The 21,744-nt window shown below is 42.8% G+C and overlaps 1 protein-coding gene across 4 annotated transcripts in view; it reads left to right on the forward strand.

Annotated features, from left to right (window-relative positions):
* SFMBT1 (Scm like with four mbt domains 1) overlaps nucleotides 1-21,744 on the forward strand; it is a 130,247-nt gene that overhangs the window by 1,356 nt on the left and 107,147 nt on the right. For 2 of the 4 annotated variants that reach the window (XM_034998072.1, XM_034998069.1), the window contains exon 2: nucleotides 10,334-10,406. The exons of 1 other annotated variant lie outside the window; for it this stretch is intronic. The gene's annotated coding sequence lies outside the window, so the exon portion shown is untranslated. Of the gene's footprint in view, nucleotides 1-309; nucleotides 563-10,333; nucleotides 10,407-21,744 lie in introns of those variants that run through there. One more of the 4 variants, XM_034998070.1, reaches the window with a different exon arrangement.

Genomic DNA, 21,744 nt, shown 5'->3' on the forward strand with positions numbered 1-21,744 from the left:
GGGCGGGCGGGCGGGCGGCGCGCGGCAGCCCCGGGGGCGTGAAAGGAAAGTGGCCGGGCGGCCGTACCGGCGGGCGCCCAAGTTCCCCGGCGCGCGCCCCTCCCCGCGCGTCCCGCGCTCCCGCCCGCCGAGCCCCCGCGGACCCGCCCCCCGGGCTCGCTCCGGGGCCGGGGCGCGAACCCGCAGCGGGGGCCGGGGGGCGCGCTGGAACTTCGGAGGGCCGAGGTGGCCGCTGCGCTGTTGCAGAGCGTCTAGCGGCCGCCGCAACCGGTTGCTTCGGGCCAGCGTGGTGGAGTGCGCCGGGCCTCCCCGGCGCCGCGCGCGAGCGGGCAGTGGGCTCGCCCGGCGCCCGGCGCCCGACCCCGGCCGGACCCGCTCGCTCGGGCCGCGACCTGCGCTCGGGAGGGCCGTGACCGTTTCGATTTCTGTTCTTAAAGTCTCGTTTTAAACCGTGGAGAGGAGGCTGTGGAGAGGCGAGGAGAGAGTCCTGGGAAGCAAGGCCTGCTCGGGTGGGGAGCAGGAACGCCTTGTGAGAACAGAAATAAATTCCCGCGGAAAGGATGTATGTTAAGTTTTTAGCGAGATGTCAGCTGTTCACTGGGGTCTGAAACTAAGCCGCAAGGCACAGGTCACCTGCAAGTCTGGTTATGTGTAAGAGAGTTGGGTAGGACACCCCGGGCAGAGACAGGATTTCTGTTTAGTGGGGGTTATTCCCGGCGGGCCGCTCAAAGCCGTGCTAGTGAACAGCCCCAAGCGATGTTTTCATGAGTCCTACTTAGTGACACAGTTTTGAGAACCAAGTAACCATCAAAGAGGTTTGAAAGGAAATAAGATGGATTTTGCCAATCCCTGCATATGCGTTTTCCTCCTGAACCACATTTTAAAGATGTCACACTTGATTGCATCGCAAGAAAAATGCCTGTCTGAAAATACAATTGATCATTTGCCAGTTGTCTCGAGATGAGGAAGATGAGTGTGTCTTTATGTGTGTACACTTTGGGGCCTGTTGGCCTGGTATTTTGAGGAGTGTGTTGAGTCCTTCTAGGCCATAGGTAGATCCAGAGTTCATATTTGTTTACAGTGTCTCAAAAGTAACGGCCTTGTGGAAACGGGAGTGGCTCAAGATCAGGAAACAGTTCTGTTACTACTGTTGTCATTGACTAGCTGCCTTATCTCGGTATGGTTCTTACCATAGATTTGGTTTTCCTTATTTGCAAAATCAGAGAATGAATGGATCATCTTTCCGCATGCTTTCAGATGTGAATTTGGCAACTTTCTAAAATGAGAGATTAAAAAAATCAGTCTGTATTTTGACAGGTTCTGCATAAAAGTGCTCACAATAAATGTACATCTTTATTAAAATACATTTGGAGGGGCGCCTGGGTGGCTCAGTAGTTAAGCGTCTGCCTTCGGCTCAGGTCATGATCCCAGCGTCCTGGGATCGAGCCCCGAATCGGGCTCCCTGCTCAGCAGGAAGCCTGCTTCTCCCTCTCAAACTCCCCCTGCTTGTGTTCCCTCTCTCACTGTGTCTCTCTCTGTCAAATAAATATTTTAAATAATTAAAAAAAAAATACATTTGGAAAAAAATCTTAGTTGCTACATCTAATGTTATTTTGTATCACTTGTTTGAACAAAGACATTTACAAATGTATTTCAATTTGTTTTATATTTATTTTTTTAATTGAGGTGTAATTTACAGGAAGACCTTAAATGACATATATGCCCTGATAACCACACTCAGATCAAGATGCACAGCATTTTCAGCCTCCCAAAGGGCTCCCTTTACATTTCTCTCGTTCAGTAGACACCTTTCCCCTCCCCAAGGTGACCACTTCTGGCACCACTAGTGAATTTTGCTTTATAACAGGACAGCTTTTTGAGGGTGAGGGGCAATATTAAGCTGAAGGACAACAGGTGTGTAAACCTGGAGTTATGGTCATTTTTGCTGTGACTCTAAATGCTTTTATAACAGCTTTTATGGTTTTTACCACCTAGAATTCTAAGACTTCTTAGCCAGAAGGCCACTTGTCAGCTGAGGCAAGGCTTTGCAGGTTTGGATCTGTGGTTGTTGGGCATCCTTGTCACAGGCCCAGTATCCATGTGTTACTTCCCATTTTTGGAATACTGGTGTATTTCCAGACAGTAGGTTTGGAGGATGGATCATGAACTTTCCCAACAAGTCAGTGTTTAAGGTGTTAGTAGATGAATCAGTTCCTTAAAGCCTAGAATTTGCTGAGAAAATTGAATGAAAATTGATTTTCTAAAGTTCAGTGAATTAAAGAATGTGGGCATAAAGCTTTAACAACCTTTTAAATGACAGCAATTAACTTGATTTATATATGCAGGATATTTGCCTGTTTTTTTTTTTAAGATTTTATTTATTTATTTATTTGAGAGAGAGAGAGAAACAGCATGGAGAGGGAGAGAGGGTCAGAGGGAGAAGCAGGCTCCCCGCTGAGCCTGGAGCCTGATGTGGGACTCGATCCCAGGACTCCGGGACCATGACCTGAGCCGAAGGCAGACGCTTAACCAACTGAGCCACCCAGGCGCCCTATTTGCCTGGTTTATCAAGTCATTAAAACTGCAGTGATGAAAGCAAAAACAAAAGGTAACTAAAAATTGTCAGGTGTGATTAAATTTTTTTTTTTAATTTCAACATGATTAGGATACCTTTTTGTATTAGCCCTCTAGGAAGTTGGGTTTTTTCTATTCTCCACTGAAGCAAGTACTTCGAATAATTTGCTTATTCTTCCCAAATACCTTTTAATGTAGTCCTGTGTATTTTCTTGTTTCTGCTCCTAAAGGAGAGGAGTTAGAAGTTGTCAGTGAATTCTTGATAATTCTTCACAATGGCCTGTGTTTTTTACTGCAAGGACATCTGTGTGATGCAAAGTTGGGAACTGTCTAAGGCCTGTGGTAGAGATTTATGGGGGCATAGTCCACAAAGTTCAAAGATTTTCTTTTGTGAAGTGGATTCTGCTGAATAATTCTGTTTTCTGTGATTAAGCCAGTCAATTGGCTAGCCAACAGCTAAGCTGGATTTGGTTACTGTACTCCAAGATTCACAGCATCATTAGCTAAGACAGTAATCCATCACTTAGTTATAATTGATCCATTGGTTGTATGTGTGTGCATCTTTTAGATTTCTTAGCTTTTGCATTATCAGATATTTCACTTAAAATTTATTAGATTTTGAAAGATGCAATTAAAGGTGCAAAATGAGAAACAAAATGCATATAAAAGGGCATTTCCTCTTTTGATATTTGTTTCTTTGAAAGTTTTGATTTTTCTCTTTAAAAAGGCTTTTCCTGTCCGTAACCTTGCTGCTTCTTTCTGTAGGGTACTTTTGCTTTCACAGTGGTAACTGGACTGGGCTTAGCTACAGAATGAGGGTGTGGATGCAGATGCATCATTTGACTCTGAAGTCTATAGAACAGGTGAACTGTCTCAACTTCACTGACCTTTTTGTTAAAACTTCATGTTATGTTCATGTTAAATAAATGAATACAATCCAGAAAGACCATTATGTAGGCAGGTATTTTGAATGCCAAATATTTTTATATTAAAGATTTTCTATCTTATGATTTCCTATAACTTTGTTATTGCAGGGTAGTTTTCTTTTAGTAAATAGTATTTGTTATCTAACTGGGATGTTTTGTAATTGAAAAAAATATTTCTCCTTATACATAGTTGTTAAATAGGATGAAAGTCTCTGGGGATTTTGGTTACTGGGGGGATTTTGGACCATTAGACTTTAGGGAGCGGGATTTTGATATGACTCTTTCTTCAAATGGTACTAGCCCCATTGGAAAATTATTTAAAATAAAAAGGATGTGGTCAGGTTGTTGCAAGTTCATTTTTAAATTTTACAAAAGTGGGAAAGAGGATGAGAACAGAGGCAAGTTATTAATAGAAAAACTGTGACTTCACTGCGGAAGTTTTAACAAGTTTGAATGTAAACCTTTAACTCCGGGGCACCTGAAAATTTGTATATAACTAATTTCTAGTCTCTTATCCAAGAGGATGTTTTTAACCTTATTCAGCTCTCTTAATCTTTAGATGATCACTCAAGGACATAATTAAAAAACAAAAGATGTAGACTGTATGTTGTGCTACAAGATAGTAAGTTTCGAACTTTGTGGTTTCAGAGTTGGTAACTTCAGAGTCCAGCATTTCGCTGTGCGGGGAGAGGCTAGGAGGCAGCATTTCTCATGGTGTGCAGTGCTGCATGCAGGTTCCTTTTTGACATTTTTGCTTAATTGAAAGAAAGGTTAGTTGCTAAACTGGTTTGGGGTGGATAGGGCAGTTGAGAGTACCTATTTGGTCTGGGACGGACATTTGGAGAGGGTCTTCGATGAGGAAGGGAAGGGAGTTTGTCACAGTTGCAAGTGCAGGGCAGTCATGTATTTGGAATGACACGGGATGGGTGGAGAAATTGAGCAATTATTAAAATACCTCAAGAGTTTTGCCTGCTGACATTCAATTTAAAGTGTTAACCAACAAGTATTTTGATTTGAATTCCACATTATTATTCTTTTTACCCTGACTAGTTTTTAAAAAATATTTGAGGAGCTGCTGTGTAATATCTGCTCAGTGGTAAAGCTACCTGTGAGTTGCTGCTAGTTTTTCATTCTTTTCACATTAATTTGCTGCCCAGATTAGAGTGCTTTCTGGTCTCAGAGTTTTTGCTAGTGTTCTTTCTTATGGGTCACTTTTTGTAAAGCATGCTTTCTCCATGTTAAAAATAATATATGGTAATTTGGGATCATAATTTTAAGATACCATTTTGGCTCATTTTCACTTGTGTCAAAACAAAGAATGTTCTTGGAGTGATGAGATGGTGACAACACAGAACCACTTAGCATGTCACCTGTCTAGAACATAGTGAACAGTGAGGAATAGACATAAAATTTCCCATTTCATTTTTATTTTTAAAAAACATTTTATTTATTTATTAGAGAGAGAGAGACAGTGAGAGGTATAGTATAAGCAGGGGAGAGAGGGAGAGGAGGGAGCTGGACCATGCAGGGCTGGATTCTAGGACCCTGGGATCATGACCTTAGCTAAAGGCAGACGCTTAACCAACTGAGCCACCCAGGTGCCCCCAAATTTCCCATTTTAAAATGTACAACTCATTGGCATTAAATACATTCACAGTGTTGTTCAGTTGTCACTGCTTTCCATTTCCAGAATGTTTCCATCTTCCCAAACTGGAAGTCCGAGCCCGTTGACAGTAACTCCCCATTTCCCTCTGCCTGCCAGCCCCTGGCAGACGCCATTGTACTTTCCGTCTTATGACTTGCAACTCTGGCTGCTTCATAGATGTGGAATCATATGTATTTGTCTTCTTGTGAGTGGCTTGTTTCAGCATAATGTCCTCAAGGTTCATCCATACCGTAGCATGTGCATCAGAATTTCCTTTTGAGGAAATACATTGTTTTTTTTTTAAAGGTTTTATTTATTTATTTGACAGAGAGAGAGACACAGGGAGAGAGGGAACACAAGCAGGGGTAGCGGGAGAGGGAGAAGCAGGCTTCCCGCGGAGCAGGGAGCCCGATGCGGGGCTCGATCCCAGGACCCCGGGATCATGACCTGAGCCGAAGGCAGACACTTAACGACTGAGCCACCCGGGCGGCCCGAGGAAATACATTCTTAAAAAGATTTTTGGCAGCAGGTAAAATAGAGGTCACAGAACCCTGTACAGGAGGGCTCGTTCATCTCCCTTGGAAGAGCTCTGTAGGTTGCCAGCGGAGCTGTGAGAACCAGATGCCTTTTCCTTAGACGCAGTCCTGACACACTTGGTAATTGGAACGTTGAGAGAGATGGAAGCAGAATGGGAAGACAGGGTAGAAGATGGGAAAGTAAAAAGCAGGGGTCGCTACGGTCTGCGATCTCATTTGGATAGGGACAGAGAACCTTGTGTGTCTTCCTGTGTAATCACTGATGTTCCCCATGTTGGTCTGGGTTAAAGCATCTACCCAGAACAGTTAACCAAAAAAGTTTGTGTGTTCAAAGTTGTAAATAAGCCTTCAGCTATCTGAGAGGCATGATTAGTCAGTGACTCACTCACCAGCTGTTCCGGTTAGTTGAGGTTTTGCCATATTTAACATCTCCTTTCTGTGTTAATGGAAAACTAGTAAGTATTTAAAGAGGCTCAATAACCTACATAATAATGATAGTACATAATTAATGCTTTATATTTTAAATTTATTGTATTACTTTCACTTTGCCTTTGTGTAGTACAGATATCCAGTCACAGACAGAGGGAAAGCGGGTCTGACAGAGCTAAGGATTACGAGTTGAGCAGTTAGTATTCTCAGAATGGCTAAAGAGGTGTATCTTTTTTCTTTCAATATTGTTTTAACCCTTATTTTTTAATGCCTGTATTCATGTAGTAAGCATGGGGTGAATCTCCTGAATACTGTTTGTTCCTGGGGGAGGGCAGTTAGCTTTGGGGCACCTCTTGATCACCACCCCGTCACTACCTTCTTGACAACGCTACTTTTGACTATCCTTGAAAAAATGACAATGCTGTGAATCCTGATTTTATATTTTATTTTATTTTATTTTTTATTATTTTATTGTGCTTTAACTTACTGCACAGTTCTTAAGAAAATCAGAGTGGTTAGTTGCTTCCTAGAGTTAGTAAGGTTTTTCTGAAAGTGTCCTTTTCTTTGGTAGATACTGTCTCTAGGACACTAGCGAGCACGTCTTTTACTCCATTCTCTATTGTGTATCACTGAGGCTCCTGAATTGTCAGTTAAATATTGTGAAGAGACCAGTTTATATACGAATCCGTTTGTTAATTTTTAAAATAAGCATTGGAGTTTGTAAGCAAACCGTTAGACAAGACTTTTTTTTTTTTTAAAGTAAGCTCCCTGCCCAGTGTGGGGCTTGAACTCATGACCCTGAGATCAAGAGTCACATGCTCTACTAACTGAGCCAACCAGGTGCCCCCATTTTTATCTTTCTAAAAAAATTAGTAGGTAGGTGTTCTTTCCAGGAATATGGTTTCCTTTTGATTAGTTTTCATTTTTATTATTGAGCCAAATGGGCAGGGGTAGGTGGTCTAGTAACTAAAGCTAGAAATTTGAAAAACTTTGGGTGTTTTGTTGATGTTACTATGGTCATTTATGATATCTGAACCCTTCAAACTCTTAATGTAATTAATGTTTATTATTTTCATTTTGTTTCCCTTTTAAAAAATTTTTATTTTTATTTTTTTAAAAGATTTTATTTATTTATTCATGAGAGACACAGAGAGAGAGAGGCAGAGGGAGAAGCAGGCTCCCAAGGAGCAGGGAGCCCAATGTGGGACTCGATCCCAGGACCCTGGGATCATGACCTGAGCCGAAGGCAGACGCTTAACCATCTGAGCCACCCAGGCGCCCAAAGATTTTATTTATTTATTTGAGAGAGAGAGAATGAGAGAGCACATGAGAGGGGGGAGGGTCAGAGGGAGAAGAAGACTCCCTGCCGAGCAGGGAGCCTGATGCGGGACTCAATCCAGGGACTCCAGGATCATGACCTGAGCCGAAGGCAGTCGCTCAACCAACTGAGCCACCCAGGCGCCCAAAAAGAATTTTTTTTAAATAAGCTCCGTACCCAATGTGGGTCTTGAACTCTTGACCCAAAGATCAAGAGTCACACACTCTACTGACTGACCTAACCCCATTTTGTTTCCTTTTTAAAGCTGGTTTCCCAGTCCTCAATCATGAGTTATATTTGCATTTAAAATATGCATAGTTATTATTATTAATAATACAAGTAACATTTTATACAAATTGGAAAACAGACTTAGATCTTCTCCTAGATGTTATTGGGGCCCTGTTTTCCTTAAGGGCAGATAGAGGCTCCCAGGTGAACTGAGGGCAGCTTTAAATGACTGTTGCCAGATCCTGTTGCCAGTAGCCGGTGTGACAAGGGAATGGAGGGGCTGGGTAGGCTCTTCTGGCCTTCCCTGCTAGGGTGGGTGTCCCTTTTCTGCAGTGAGTGCTGGAGGAGAGGGTTGCATGACTCCTACTGCCAGATCCAGGGCCTTAAGGCACTACAGGGTTCTGAAGACATTGTCCCAGCCCTCTACCCTGACTTTGGCTTCCTGTTAACTTGTCTCAAAGGAGCTCTTTCCAGAACACCTCTGCTAGTGAAATCGTAGGTTCTGGTGTGGTGGTGTTCTGTAGCTTCCTCAAGGGGCTTCCATACTCCCCTGTCTCATCTTGGACCTCACTGTGATCTCCTTTTTCTCTCAGAGTTCCAGCCCCTTCAGACCTGGACCCATTGTCCAATCTTTTACTTGCTTCCTAGCCAGTACCCTTACTCTTGCCCTGTTGCCCTTCTGGAGCCTCTGCTTTGTAGACCACCACCCCCGAGCAGTCTAGCCTGTGCTTTGTCTGTTCTCGGACACAGGCTATCCTGAATTCAGGGTCTCCTCCTGAAGTGGCCCTGTGCATGGATGGCCCCACGGGGTCCTATCTTGAGGAAGACCCTTTTCTTTTTGCCTTCTGTGACCTTTTCAGACCCTCCCTTGTTTCTCTGTTTACATCTCTCTTGGTGGATTCATCCACATTTAGCTTCACCTAGCCCTTGTGCCCTCCTAAACCTTTCTGCTAAGCTTTATATCCACATGTCCTTTGCTGTCTGGACCTCCAGTTTGGTTGCCTCATTGGCCCCTCAAAAGCTGCAGGTCCCAGACAAACCCCAATCCCTCATTCTACCCCAAAGCTGCTGCTCCTCCAGTAGGCCTATCTGCCGAGGTCTCTTTCTTTACACTCCTCTTCAGTGATGGTGTTTGTTTCGTCCCCCGGCAGTTCTCTTGTGGAACTCAGAGTCTTCTTGAATTCCAGCCTCTGACTTAAGAATGTTTGTGCAGTTCTGACTCCTTGGCTTTGAAACATTTTTAAATCCAAGGAACCCGTTGTTCGAATGAAATCTTTCTAAGAAGCCCAATATGCAACATAAATAAAACTAGAGGTCGTGGGTTGGGGGTAGGGGGCGGGCGGTTCCTGTCCTGCCCTTAGCCAGGCTCCCTGTGCTGCCCTCCTCCTCCTCCTTGAGGCAGATTTGGCATCTGGCCCCTGGACTCTGTACATGCAGCTCCTGGAGTTACTGCCAGTCCTGTCCTGAGGGCACTCTGTGTATTTGAAAATCACTTTTATCTGTTTTGCACCCACCTCTTTCCCATTGGTTTTCCTTTGGAAATTTTTAATTGTGACTGATAAACATAAAATTAGTGCCAGTGATGAATCTTGCCAAGGAAAAGGAAAGCCACTTTGGAAAGTGAAACTGGGTTTGAAAAAGAGCCAGCTCCATTAAATGCTGAAACCTTCAGAAGTGCCCAAGGGCTCTTTTCAAAATTTACATCTCTTCTGACTGTACCTTTCTGTCTTTAAAGCTGCATTTCTAGAGCATGAACATTCAAGATAAACTTAGTTTAATTTTATGTTTTTGTTTTGTCCCTTTACCAGGATAGCAGGTTTATTCAACCCATAATATGACTAAAACATTAAATATTTGCAGTGAAAAATATAAACCTTGTTCTATTGACTCCAAATGCCCCCCTCCCCCCCATCTTCCCTGCTCTCCAGTGCATCCCACACACTGTGTGGCCAGATAGAGCAGATTGTAGGATGTAAAACTTCCACTGCCAGTAGGGTGAAGTCCAGACTCCTCAGGAAAGCACGCAGAATCCTCCAAGAGCTCCCCTCCAGTGACCCGTCCCACTCACCTCCCTCTCTCTTACCTGGACCCTGCTCTTCTGCACATCCTTTTCCCCCGAGGTGCCTTTGTCTCAAGTGTCCTTCCACTAACACAGCACTTCCAAAATGTCAGTCTTGCATGTACCACTTTCACACTTTTTTGCCATATTTGATTACCATAATCATTCTTGTAATATTTAACAAATTGACTTAAAAATTGAACTGTTTATTTTTAAAGATTTTATTTATTTATTTGAGAGAAAGTGCACACAGAGGGGAGGGGCAAAGGGAGAGGGAAAAGCAGACTCCTTGGTGAGCAGGGAGCCTGACCACGACCATGAGGGCTCCATCCCCGGACTCCAGAGATCATAGCTGAAGACAGACGCTTAACCAACCGAGCCACCCAGGTGCCCCTAAAAATTGGACTTTTAACTTAAAAGCATTATTACATTTAGAAATGAAAAATAATGAAATACAAATAATATAAATCTAATCAGTTTATTAAAACACATTCCTTCAGTAAGGTTCTCAACAAAGCCCCTTCTTTGTACTTAAAATTTTTTTAAACTGTGTACCTGATGATAGATGATATTAAGGAGTTGATTTTTTTCTTTTTTCTTTCTTTCTTTTTTTTTTAGGTGTGCTAATGGTGTTGTGATTATATAGGAGAATGCCCGTATTCCTGGGGGACAGCAGCTGAAGAGTTTAGAGGTGAGATGTCATGATGTCTCCCAGCACTTCCAGAAAGCTCAGGAAGTATATGTATATGCCCGTGTGTATACACAGAGCTAATCAGGAAATTGTTAATCGTTTTTTTAAATTAAATTTAATTTTATTATGTTAGTCACCATACAATACATCAGTGGTTTTTGATGTAGTGATCCACGATTCATTGTTTTCGTATAACACCCAGTGCTCCATGCAGTACGTGCCCTCCTTAATACCCATCACTGGGCTCACCAATCCCCCCCTCCCCCCTCCCCTCTAAAACCCTGTTTGTTTCTCAGAGTCCATAGTCTCTCATGGTTTGTCAATTGTTAATCATTTTTTAATCTATGTGGAGAGTATTTGGAATTTTTTCTACATCTCTGTTTGAAAACTTTGATGAAAGCCTGTTTTTTTGGGGGGGGGCATAAAAATGGCTGCAAGAAAGTTGGTATTTAAAAAAAGTCTTTAGCCGCAGCTCATGATGGGTAACACACACACAGAGCACAGACCCACTTGTTGGAGTGATGTGTAGACTATCACATTTTCAGTGTGGTGGGAACACCAGATAATTAAAGTTCTTTTTAAAAGATTATTAATTTAAAGTTGGGGTACAATTGATGTACAACGTTATATTGGTTTCAGGTGTGCAACATAATGATTCAGTATTTGTGTATATTGGGGGATGGCCATCGAAGTACGTCTAGTTAACATCCATCACCACAAACAGTTAAAGCTTTTTTTTTTCTTGTGATAAGAACTTTAAGATTTACTCTCTTAGCAAATATGCGCTACAGTGTTATTAACTGTAGTTGCATGCTGTATGTTAATCTCTAGGACTTAATTTATTTTAGAACTGGAAGTTTGTGTTTTTGATGTTCTTAATAAAATTGTATTTAACCAATACCTGTGAAGTTGCAGTTGCAAGTTTTATATGTTAATTTTTTTCCCCCATTCCACCACAAAAATCCTATATAATATACTTTACAAGAAAGAGTCTTTGTAGCCCCTACATTTTTTTGTGACCCACCAGTGGCTTGGGTGTAGCACAGAGAGGAATGCACTGAGGAAGTCCCTGCTTGCCCTTTCCAGGACTCTGACTCTGGTCTTGTGTGAGGTCTTCCTTCCTGGCCTCTTGCAGGCCAGAGTAACTACCCTTTGCCCTGGGTCGCCCTGGCATTCTGCATATTCCACTCTTATAAATGTTACAGCTGTAATGATTTGTTCAGTGTTTCTCATCTCTACGTGACTGTGAGCTCAAGGACAGAGACCCTGCGTACAGTACCTCGCGCACAGCCTGGCAGAGGGTGGGGAGTAGATCAGCTCTGACCGATGGAGGCACAGAAACAATGTTGCCGCACCGCGGTTTAGAACATTCTTTCTACTTGAAGATGTACTGTGTTCTAAACAAGAAGCTATTATGTTTAACCAGATTCCCTCTTGTCACTCCCAGGCTTAGAGCCTGCCAGTGACTTTCCATAGTCATTAGAATAAAATCCAAACTCCTTTTGTGGCCTATAATGCCCTTTGTGATTTGTCCCCTGTCCATATCTGCCACTTGTCCACCACTTTCCCACAATACAGCCTCATGTGTTCTCTGGCCCTCCAAGCACACCACGTTTGTTTTAGTTCACTCCTGTTCATCGTAGGGGGTTCAGCTCAGCGATGGAACTTTCCCTAAACATCCTTACCTCCACTCCAGGCACTGCTTTCTCATTACTGTTTGGTTTTCTTTATGGCACTTACTGCTATATGAAATTATCTTATTTTCAGTTCATTTTAAGATTTAAATTAAAAATATTTAATTTATTACATATGCTTTTTTTTTTTTAAGATTTTATTTATTTATTTGAGAGAGACAGAATGAGAGACAGAGAGCATGAGGGAGGACGGTCAGAGGGAGAAGCAGACTCCCCGCCGAGCAGGGAGCCCGATGCGGGACTCGATCCCGGGACTCCAGGATCATGACCTGAGCCGAAGGCAGTCGCTTAACCGACTGAGCCACCCGGGCGCCCTATTACATATGCTTTGAAGCCACGCTGTACAGAATATTAAAATCTACTCCAAGGATGTTTTTCCTTATTGTTCCTTGTGACAGAACTAGACGGTACCCTAATGCATTGTTCTTGTGTTTACTCTTGTGAACTTCATGAAGACAGGAACTGTTTTTTTTTTTTTAATTAAATTTTTAATTTTAATTCCAGTATAGTTAACAGAGTTATTAGTTTCAGGTGTACAGTATAGTGATTCAGCACTTCCATACAACACCTGGTGCTCATCACAAGTGCCCTCCTTAATGCCCGTCACCTGCTTCACTCATCCCCCCACCCCCCTCCCCTCTGGTAACCATCAGTTTGTTCTCTGTAGTTAAGAGTCTATTTCTTGGTTTGCTTCTCTCTCTCTCTCTTTCTCTCTCTCTTTCCCTCTGGTTGTTTGTTTCTTAAATTGCACATATGAGTCAAATCATATAGTATTTGTCTTTCTATGACTGGCTTATTTAACTTAGCACAATATCCTCTGGCACCATCCATGTTGCAAATGACAAGATTTCCTTCTTTTTGCAGCTGAATAATATTCCACTGTGTATGTATGTGTATATGTGTACACACACCACATCTTCTTTATCCATTCATCTGTCAGTGGACACTTGAGCTGCTTTCATAATTTGGCTGTTGTAAATAATGCTGTAATAAACAGGGGTGCATGTATCTGTTTCTTTTCCTTCTTTTTTTTTTTTTTTTTAAAGATTTTATTTATTTATTTGACAGAGAGAGAGACAGCGAGAGCAGGAACACAAGCAGGGGGAGTGGGAGAGGGAGAAGCAGGCTTCCCGCCGAGCAGGGAGCCCGACGCGGGGCTCGATCCCAGGACCCTGGGATCATGACCTGAGCCGAAGGCAGACGCTTAACGACTGAGCCACCCAGGCGCCCCTTCCTTCTTTTGTTTATTTTATTTTATTTTATTATTATTTTTTAAAACTGGCTGGTTGATCTGGTGCCATTTCTTTTTTTTTTTAAGATTTTTTTTTTTTAAGATTTTATTTATTTATTTGAGAGAGAGAGAATGAGAAAGAGAGCACATGAGAGGGGGGAGGGTCTGAGGGAGAAGCAGACTCCCTGCTGAGCAGGGAGCCCGATGCGGGACTCGATCCCGGGACTCCAGGACCATGACCTGAGCCGAAGGCAGTCGCTTAACCAACTGAGCCACCCAGGCGCCCGTCTTTTTTTGTTTTTTTTTTAAAAGATTGTATCAGGGAGCCTGATGCGGGGCTGGATCCCCAGCTGGGATCATGACCTGAGCCGAAGGCAGACCTTAGGCAGACCTTTAACCGACTGAGCCAGCCAGGCGCCCTGCATGTTTCTATTTCAATTAATATTTTTGTATTTTTGGGGGGTAAATACCCACTAATGCAATTGCTGGATTGTAGGGTAGTTTAATTTTTAACATTTTGAGGAACTTCCATGCTGTCTTCCACAGTGGCTGCACCAGTTGGCATTCCCACCAGCAGTGCACGAGGAGGACCTGGGTCTGTCTTAATCAGGATGGCATGCCTGGTACTGAGAACAGTGCACGGCAAATACATTTATGTTAAGTGGAGGTGTGAATAAACAACCAACTTGTAAATGATCTAAAAAGTAATTTTTTTTTCTAAGCCTGAAGATTTTTGTACAGTGTTATAGTTCTGGATGTTCAGAAATTTTTTTTTGAGAAGTCAATATTTTGTCATATTTTGATGCTTGGAGTATCTATTTTAGTTAATGTTTTAGGTTAGCAAAATTTCTTCATTTTCATTAGCATATTATTATTATTTAACATATTATTTAACATATTATTTTTTCCAAGGTACCTGCACATTTATAGATCTTCAAGAAATATATTTGTTAGTAAAAATCCAGTTGACAGGCATTAGCTCCAGACATTTGCTTCACTTTTCATGGTGGTATTGCAGAGACCACTGTCAGCAGTCTGGTTCTGTGTGGGTGTGGGGTGAGGCAACAGCACTTGCCACTTCATTTGCCCAGGTGTGACTGATGAGAGCCTGTTACTCACAGGTACATGAGCCCCATGCCACGCTTCAGAGTCAGATCCAGTGGGTCCACTGTCCTCCCGCTCTTGTTCATTGAATCAGTGCTCTGGGGTCCCTGAGACCGGGGAGGGCATCTACAGAGGTGGAAGAAGGTTGGACACGCTTACTTGGGCTTTGCCTGCAACACCCCTCCCCAATCCTGTTTGGAAATGGAGAAGTTTTGGAAATTTTGAAGCTATGGGGGGAGCCCTCTAGTTTATAACTGAAGTAACTTTTGGCTGGGGTGAGTTTAGGAAATTTGTACTCTTCAGTAATCCTAAAGTTCTTTGTTAGTTTAGGGACAAGAAGATCTTAGGTGAAACTGTTTCCTCATAAAACATGATTAGAACACAATGTTAACATATGAAATGTAACTGAACTTTAGTTATGGATTTATTAATATATTTAAGTCATTTAAACTTTGGTTACAACAGAGGGAAGCATTTAGGAGATTTTTGCATCTTGGTTTGAGAAGCAAGTGCAGCTTTTTGTGGTTTTTTTTGGTTGTTGTTTTTAGCATTATGGCTAGAAATTGAAAGTTATTGTGGCTTTAAAGGAGGAAGGTGGAGTAGACCTCTCTATGTCCACCTTTGTTTAAATAAATTCAGATATTTGCCACAAAGAATTTAGAGATAGGTAAGAAAGGTAAGATTGCTGTTAATAGGCAACACTTTTTCTTCCATTGCTTTAATTTTGTCATAATCACAGACTTAAGTACTTCCTGATTTTTTTTTTTAACAGGGATATGTGTACATAGTAAAATGTTTTCGAATTGTGAAAAAGAGTATACTCCTTTACTGAGTCCCTCAGTCCCTTCTGTAGGCCACTGTTATTGCTAGTTTCTTTTTTTTTTCCCCAGAAAAATTTTATTTGTATATAAACATGTATTTCCCCACCCACTTAAAAAAACAATTGGTAGTACTCTTTACATCAAAATACCTTAAATATATCCAAGTACACAAAGCTCGGCCTCATTCTTGTAATGATTGCCTAGGAGTCTATTATATGGATGCACTTTTTTTTTTTTCCTTTCTTTCTTTTTTTTTTTTTTTGAAGTAGACTAGGGCTTGAATTCACAACCCTGAGATCAAGGATCACATGCTCTACTTTAGTAGGTAGGTGCCAGGTGCCCCCAGGATGCACCTTAATCTATTCAGTCAGTTTCCTATTTGTATACATTTTGGGTTATTTCCAGTTTTTTAATGCTACAACAGTATCATGGAAATGATCATGATAACTGAATGTGCTTGGATTAAGACGAGCTTTCTAATACTTAAAGTTTTTTTCTGAGTTAGTGTATTTGTAGAGACCATTCTCCAACCACTCCCTGTCCCCCAAATGCAGAGAAGAGAGGAAGTGGGTGCATGAGAGTCAGGGGGTCGGAGTTAGAGTCACTCAGAGGCCTTCTGCCTGCCCCTCCACTGTCTCCCCTTCCCCTGCAGGCAGCGTCCCTGAAGCGTCGCAGATGTCCCTGGGCTACCGAGGTATGGACCAGGCCTTTGAAGCCCAAGCCCTGAGTGCGAGCTACTTGTTACAGATGGGGATCATTTGTTTTATATTTTGGCTTGGACGAAATTGCAGCACCATGGATTGGCTAACAAATTATATCACTTTCTGGAAATTGTTTTGTGTTCTTTTGCTTGTTTGGCAGATATATAGCTAAATTAAAAAATAAATACCAGTTGATTTTTATTCAAGCTACTTGGTAAGGAATTTTAAACATGGTGCTGTGGTTCCAGTGCAGTGATTTCTGAGGAAACTGAGTTTGGAATTTTGATGCATTCTGTAGTTGAACCCCAAAGTGTTAAATATCTCAGTAGTCCAAGTTCGTAATTACTGCCCTTTATTGGAAGAACTTCAGAACCCTAAGAGCATATATTCATATCCCATCAGTATCTCCCCTGTGTACTACTCTCGCTTCTAAAATGCTTTCCTCAAAACGTGTGACAGGTCATGGTGGTCGTCTGTTCCCAGCCTGTGGCCCTTGCCGTGTGCCCAGAGGACACGCACACGGCGCCAGAGGCGGGTGGGCGTGCGCCGCGGTCTGTGAGCAGCAGTGCGCTTTCCTGCAGGGCCCCTTGGCCGCTGCGCATGCTGCTCGCTGTGCCTGAGCCGAGTGTATGTGCTCTGCTGGGGCCTTCTCTCTGCTGCTTATCTTGTGTTCCCGGGAGTAGTTCTGGCCCATGGAGGCAGGCAAAAGGATGTGACTTGTAGACTTGGGCTTGTGGCAAAGAAGGTGTCCCACAGTATCACACACCATGTCAGAAAGCGAGGTTTAAAGTTTGATAAGGTGCTTTCAGGAAGGGATGTGAGCAGAAGTATGGAAGTCAGCAGGCAGTTAGGCAGCATGTTGGGCCACCCAAAGTTGAAAGAACAGGTGAAGAAGCAGTGGCTTGTAGACGTGTTTTCACTTGAAGATTTTGGAGGGCAGGCGGATTGCCTGTGGATAATGCCGGGTACATTTATACAGGGACTCTGCTCTCATGACCTCTCAGATTCTTCCACTCCTTCTTGTTAAGAATGGCGCTCCAGGGGCGCCTGGGTGGCTCAGTCGGTTAAGCGACTGCCTTCGGCTCAGGTCATGATCCTGGAGTCCCGGGATCGAGTCCCGCATCGGGCTCCCTGCTCGGCAGGGAGTCTGCTTCTCCCTCTGACCCTCCCCCCTCTCATGTGCTCTCTCTCTCTCTCTCTCAAATAAATAAATAAAATCTTTAAAAAAAAAAAAAGAATGGCGCTCCTGATTGGCTAGTGTGCACAGTAGGACTACTCAGAGGTACTGACTTGCGGCAGATGGTAGGCATTGGGTTTCTTTCTCTTGTGAAAGTGGCTGAACCATTCCCTGGGGCAGCAGTGTTACTGCTGCATTAGAAAGTTGTATTTTTTTTTTCTCAATAATGAATTTGAGGTATCATGATCTGATACCACGGAAATTCATTTAGCAAACGCTAAATAGCCATGAAGTGAAGCATTGGTGCCAGGAGTTTAAGGAATAGAGAGTAGAGTGAGCTCCCTGCCCTGGAGAAGCTGATGGTACTGTGGTAAGACATGTCACAGGAGAGCTCCTGTGCAAGTGCTGTCAGAAAGGTACAAATTACCTACTGTGGAAGATACTTGGACGGGGGTGTGGGAAGGGGCTAATATCTTGTAGGGTATTGTTTTGGGAAATAATTTTTGTGGGAGTAAGGTTCAGGGGACTGAGTGATCGGTGAAAACTTGTATTGTTGGTATAAGACTTTCTTTTTTTAAAGATTTTATTTATTTATTTGACGGAGAGAGACACAGCGAGAGAGGGAACACAAGCAGGGGGAGTGGGAGAGGGAGAAGCAGGCTTCCCGCCGAGCAGGGAGCCTGATGCGGGACTCGATCCCAGGACCCTGGGATCATGACCTGAGTTGAAGGCAGTCACTTAACGACTGAGCCACCCAGGCGTCCTAGTATAAGACTTTCTAATAAGCTAAATTATTTTGTTTTTTAATAGAGAAAAGGCACAGTGTAAAATAAGAAAATAACCCTGAACTTCTCCTTTGCAAATCCCTTTCCAGTCTTTTATCTTTAGTGCTCCTTCCTCCTCAAGCTGTTTAAAGCTGGTGGGGTTCCCTCCAGCTCTTTCTCATTGAGAGTAGTAGAGGAAGCAAGAACTAGCTCTAATGATCTCTGGGCTGTTAACATCTGGAACCTAGGCCCATGGGGACCCACCTGGAACTGGAGGAGTACGTAGTCGTCAGGACACCGGGATGGAGGGAGAATGCTCAATCTCTGGCCATGAGCATGCAGCTCGGCAAGAATTATGTCCTCAGAGGGCCCCAGACTTTTTACTTTATATTATCTGTTGAGCTCCCATATTTGCTGCTTAATTGCTGAGGGAGCTTATTACGTTGTGTGCTTACATGTGAGTCATTTGCGATTTTGATTTATGGTTCTCTGTTTTTGTGAATCTTTCCTTTCCAATACAGATTAACCTTAAACTTTATTTTATTGTTAAGTTTTAAAGTAGGCTAGTTTTGGTAGAATGGTAGTAAAGGGACCAGAAACATAAGTTTATGTCAGCCTACTGGAGAATTTTGGTGGGGTAGGTTGTAGAAGAAATGAAGTGCCCTTTTATTAAAGCTTATTACTTTCTGGGGGGTGGGAGGATGGGTTAGCCTGGTGATGGGTATTGAGGAGGGCACGTTCTGCATGGAGCACTGGGTGTTAGGCACAAACAATGAATCATGGAACACTACATCTAAAACTAATGATGTAATGTATGGGGATTAACATAACAATAAAAAAATTAAAAAAAGAAGCTTATTACTTTCCTATTCATACTTTTAAGCTGTTGTTTGAGAAGTAAATACTACCTTGGCAATTTGCCCTTTTTTTTTTTTTTTAAAGTAGGCTTCATGCCCAATGTGGAGCCCAACGTGGGGCTTGAACTCATGACTCTGAGATCAAGACCTGAGCTGAAGTCAAGAGTGGGATGCTTAACCGACTGAGCTATCCCGGCACCCTAGCAATTTGCTATTTTATGTGGTGATATTTATAAAGTTAATGGTCAAAAAGTTAATTTCTCTTTAAGTAATTTTAAACTTTATGCTTTCTTAGAAGTGATGAATTGCATTTTGGGGCAGAACTTTTTGCACATATATCACCTCTCCAGACATGCTTTTGGGGGCAAGCTTCCCCCCCCACAACACAGCCCAACAACTGGCACAAGCAAAATCCATCTCTAAGTGCTGATAATAATTGCTGTAAAGCTCGTGTACCAAAGCTGATCGTTTTTCTTTTTCAGTTTTTACCTAGTCTCACTTTTGTTTATGGATGGTTCCTAACTCCTTTCCGGTCTCGCGTAGGCCCCGTTAGCTGGGAGGGAGATGAGTGGAGATTGTCAGGGCTGCATAGTGGTGGCAGCCGGGAGCAAAGCCTAGCATTACTTTGGGGCTGGACATCTGACATTAGGTTCTTTTGAGTTAATATCAGAATTATCAAGAAAAACTTAGTTTGTTCAGGATACTCACAGAGATAAGGAAGTAAAAATATATTTCAGAAATATTTCCATCCACATTAAAATATGTTCTGGTGCTTAAAGAAGGACCAAGCTTCGTTTATATCTGGGCTTTATTTATTTATTTATTTTTAAAGACTTATTTATTTGTCAGAGAGAGAGAGACAGCACAAGCAGGGGTAGAGGCAGGCTGCCCGCTGAGCAGGGAGCCCGATGCGGGACTTGATCCTAGGACCCTGGGATCATGACCCAAGCCGAAGGCAGCCGCTTAACTGACTGAGCCACCCAGGCGTCCCTATATCTGGGCTTTATTACCTTCATCCCAAAATGAAGAGAAGGGGACTATCAGATTTCTTCTAGGTTTAAAATTCCTCATTGCTGTCTAGAAAACTTACGTATGATAATTTTCCTCCTAGAAATACAGTTAATAAAGTCATACTTTATCTCTGATCAGCAAAATAAAAACTGAATTTATAGGTACTATAAGTTCTATATTTCTATATTGATTCTTTAATATTTCTACGGAAATATTAATATTTTTATAACCCTGGTATATGTTGTACATTAGTTTTTCCCTATATTGACTATTATAGAATGTTAATTTGCAATTATTTAATATTCTTTGGCTAAAGCCATTATATTCTCACTGGGTAGGAGTCCTATGGAAATTTCTGTTGATGTGAATTCTGCAGGATTCAGGGACCAGCCCTTGACTTTGTAAGACCATGTAGGAGTTCACGGTCTAGTCAGGATTTGCTCAGCATCCTCACCTGTCACCACGTGGTCCTCGCTACCATCCAGTCCCATTTGGACTTGTAGCCTCCTAACGGGTCCCCTTCCTTCTGCCCTTGCCCCTCCAGTTTGCCCTTGCCATGTGGGATCCTGTTGACAGGTAAGTCATAGGACGTCACTCACTCCTCTGCTCAGAATCTACTGCTGAGCTAGCGTCTTTATTGTCTTTGTTGTATCTCTCAAGGCTCCTATGGCCTAGCCTCCCCACGTCACAGACTTCCTCCCCTTGTCTTTTCTGGCCACAGAGGACTCCTGCTTTTCTCCAGCATGTAAGGGGTCTCCTTCCATGTTGTTCCCTCTATCTGGAATGCTCTTCCTGCAGATATGTATATAGCTGGCTCCCTTACTTCCCTCAGCTCTTTTTCCAAAAATCACCTCTGTGACCCGCATATCTAAAATTTCAACCCTCTTCCAACATTTCATATCCCTGCCCCTGCTTAGTTTTTTTTTTTCTCCTTAGCATTATCTAACACTTGTATTTTATTTATCTGTTTGTGTATTATCTCTCTCTTCCACTAGAATGTTAGCTCTTTGAGAGGGATTTTTGTCCGTGTTTTTTTGTTTTGTTTTGTTTTTAAATTTTATTTATTTATTTGACAGAGACGAGAGGGAACACAAGCAGGGGGAGTGGGAGAGGGAGAAGCAGGCTTCTTGCTGAGCAGGGAGCCCGATGCGGGGCTCGATCCCAGGACCCTGGGATCCTGACCTGAGCCGAAGGCAGATGCTTAATGGCTGAGCCACCCAGGCACCCCTTGTCCATGTTGTTTACTGCTCTATCTCTAGCACTTTTAACAGGGTCTGGCCGATGGTAGGTGCACAGTAAAAATTTGTTGAATGAGTGAATGAATGAATATTTCACAGCACAGAAATAGCATAGATTCATCTTGGTCTGTGAATAATATAAATTCTGAATTTGATGGACTATCAGTGTCTAGTCGGGGAAACCCTCCAGGTGCTTCAGTCAAAAAGGGGTATAATTCGGGGCACATGGGTGGCTCAGTCGGTTAAGCATCCCAGCTCTTGATTTCAGCTCAGGTCTTGATCTCAGGGTAAAAAAAAAAAAGAGGGGGTGTGATTCTAGGAATGAGATAGAAAAGGAAGGGCTGGAAGAGCAAATGGGGAATGTGGTATTACTCAGAGCCCACACACCCCCATTTGCACCGATGCTGCTGGAGGTCACTCCTGCCAGGGTTGCTGCTCGAGCCTCATGGGAGCCCAGCTACCAGGGACTTGGGAATGTAGATTTCAGGCCCGATGATTCAGGTCAGACTAGAAGGGTAGGTGTGGGGCTAAGTACCGACATAAACTGTCCAGCACAGGGGATGTTCATTTAATTCATTTGGGGAGATAAACTTAGATGTAGAACAAACTAAATTGAGTCGTTTGTGCTGTGATGCCAAATTAATAGCACAGGGTGAGATCTGCGATCATGAGTGAAACATTAGCAAGCTAAGAATTAAATCCCAACTCAGCCTAGTCACATCCATGTGTTGAACCACAAA

This window comes from Mirounga leonina, unplaced genomic scaffold, assembly GCF_011800145.1.
Source record: "Mirounga leonina isolate KUSES-001 unplaced genomic scaffold, KU_Mleo_1.0 Mir_94, whole genome shotgun sequence".
NCBI lineage: Eukaryota > Metazoa > Chordata > Mammalia > Carnivora > Phocidae > Mirounga > Mirounga leonina.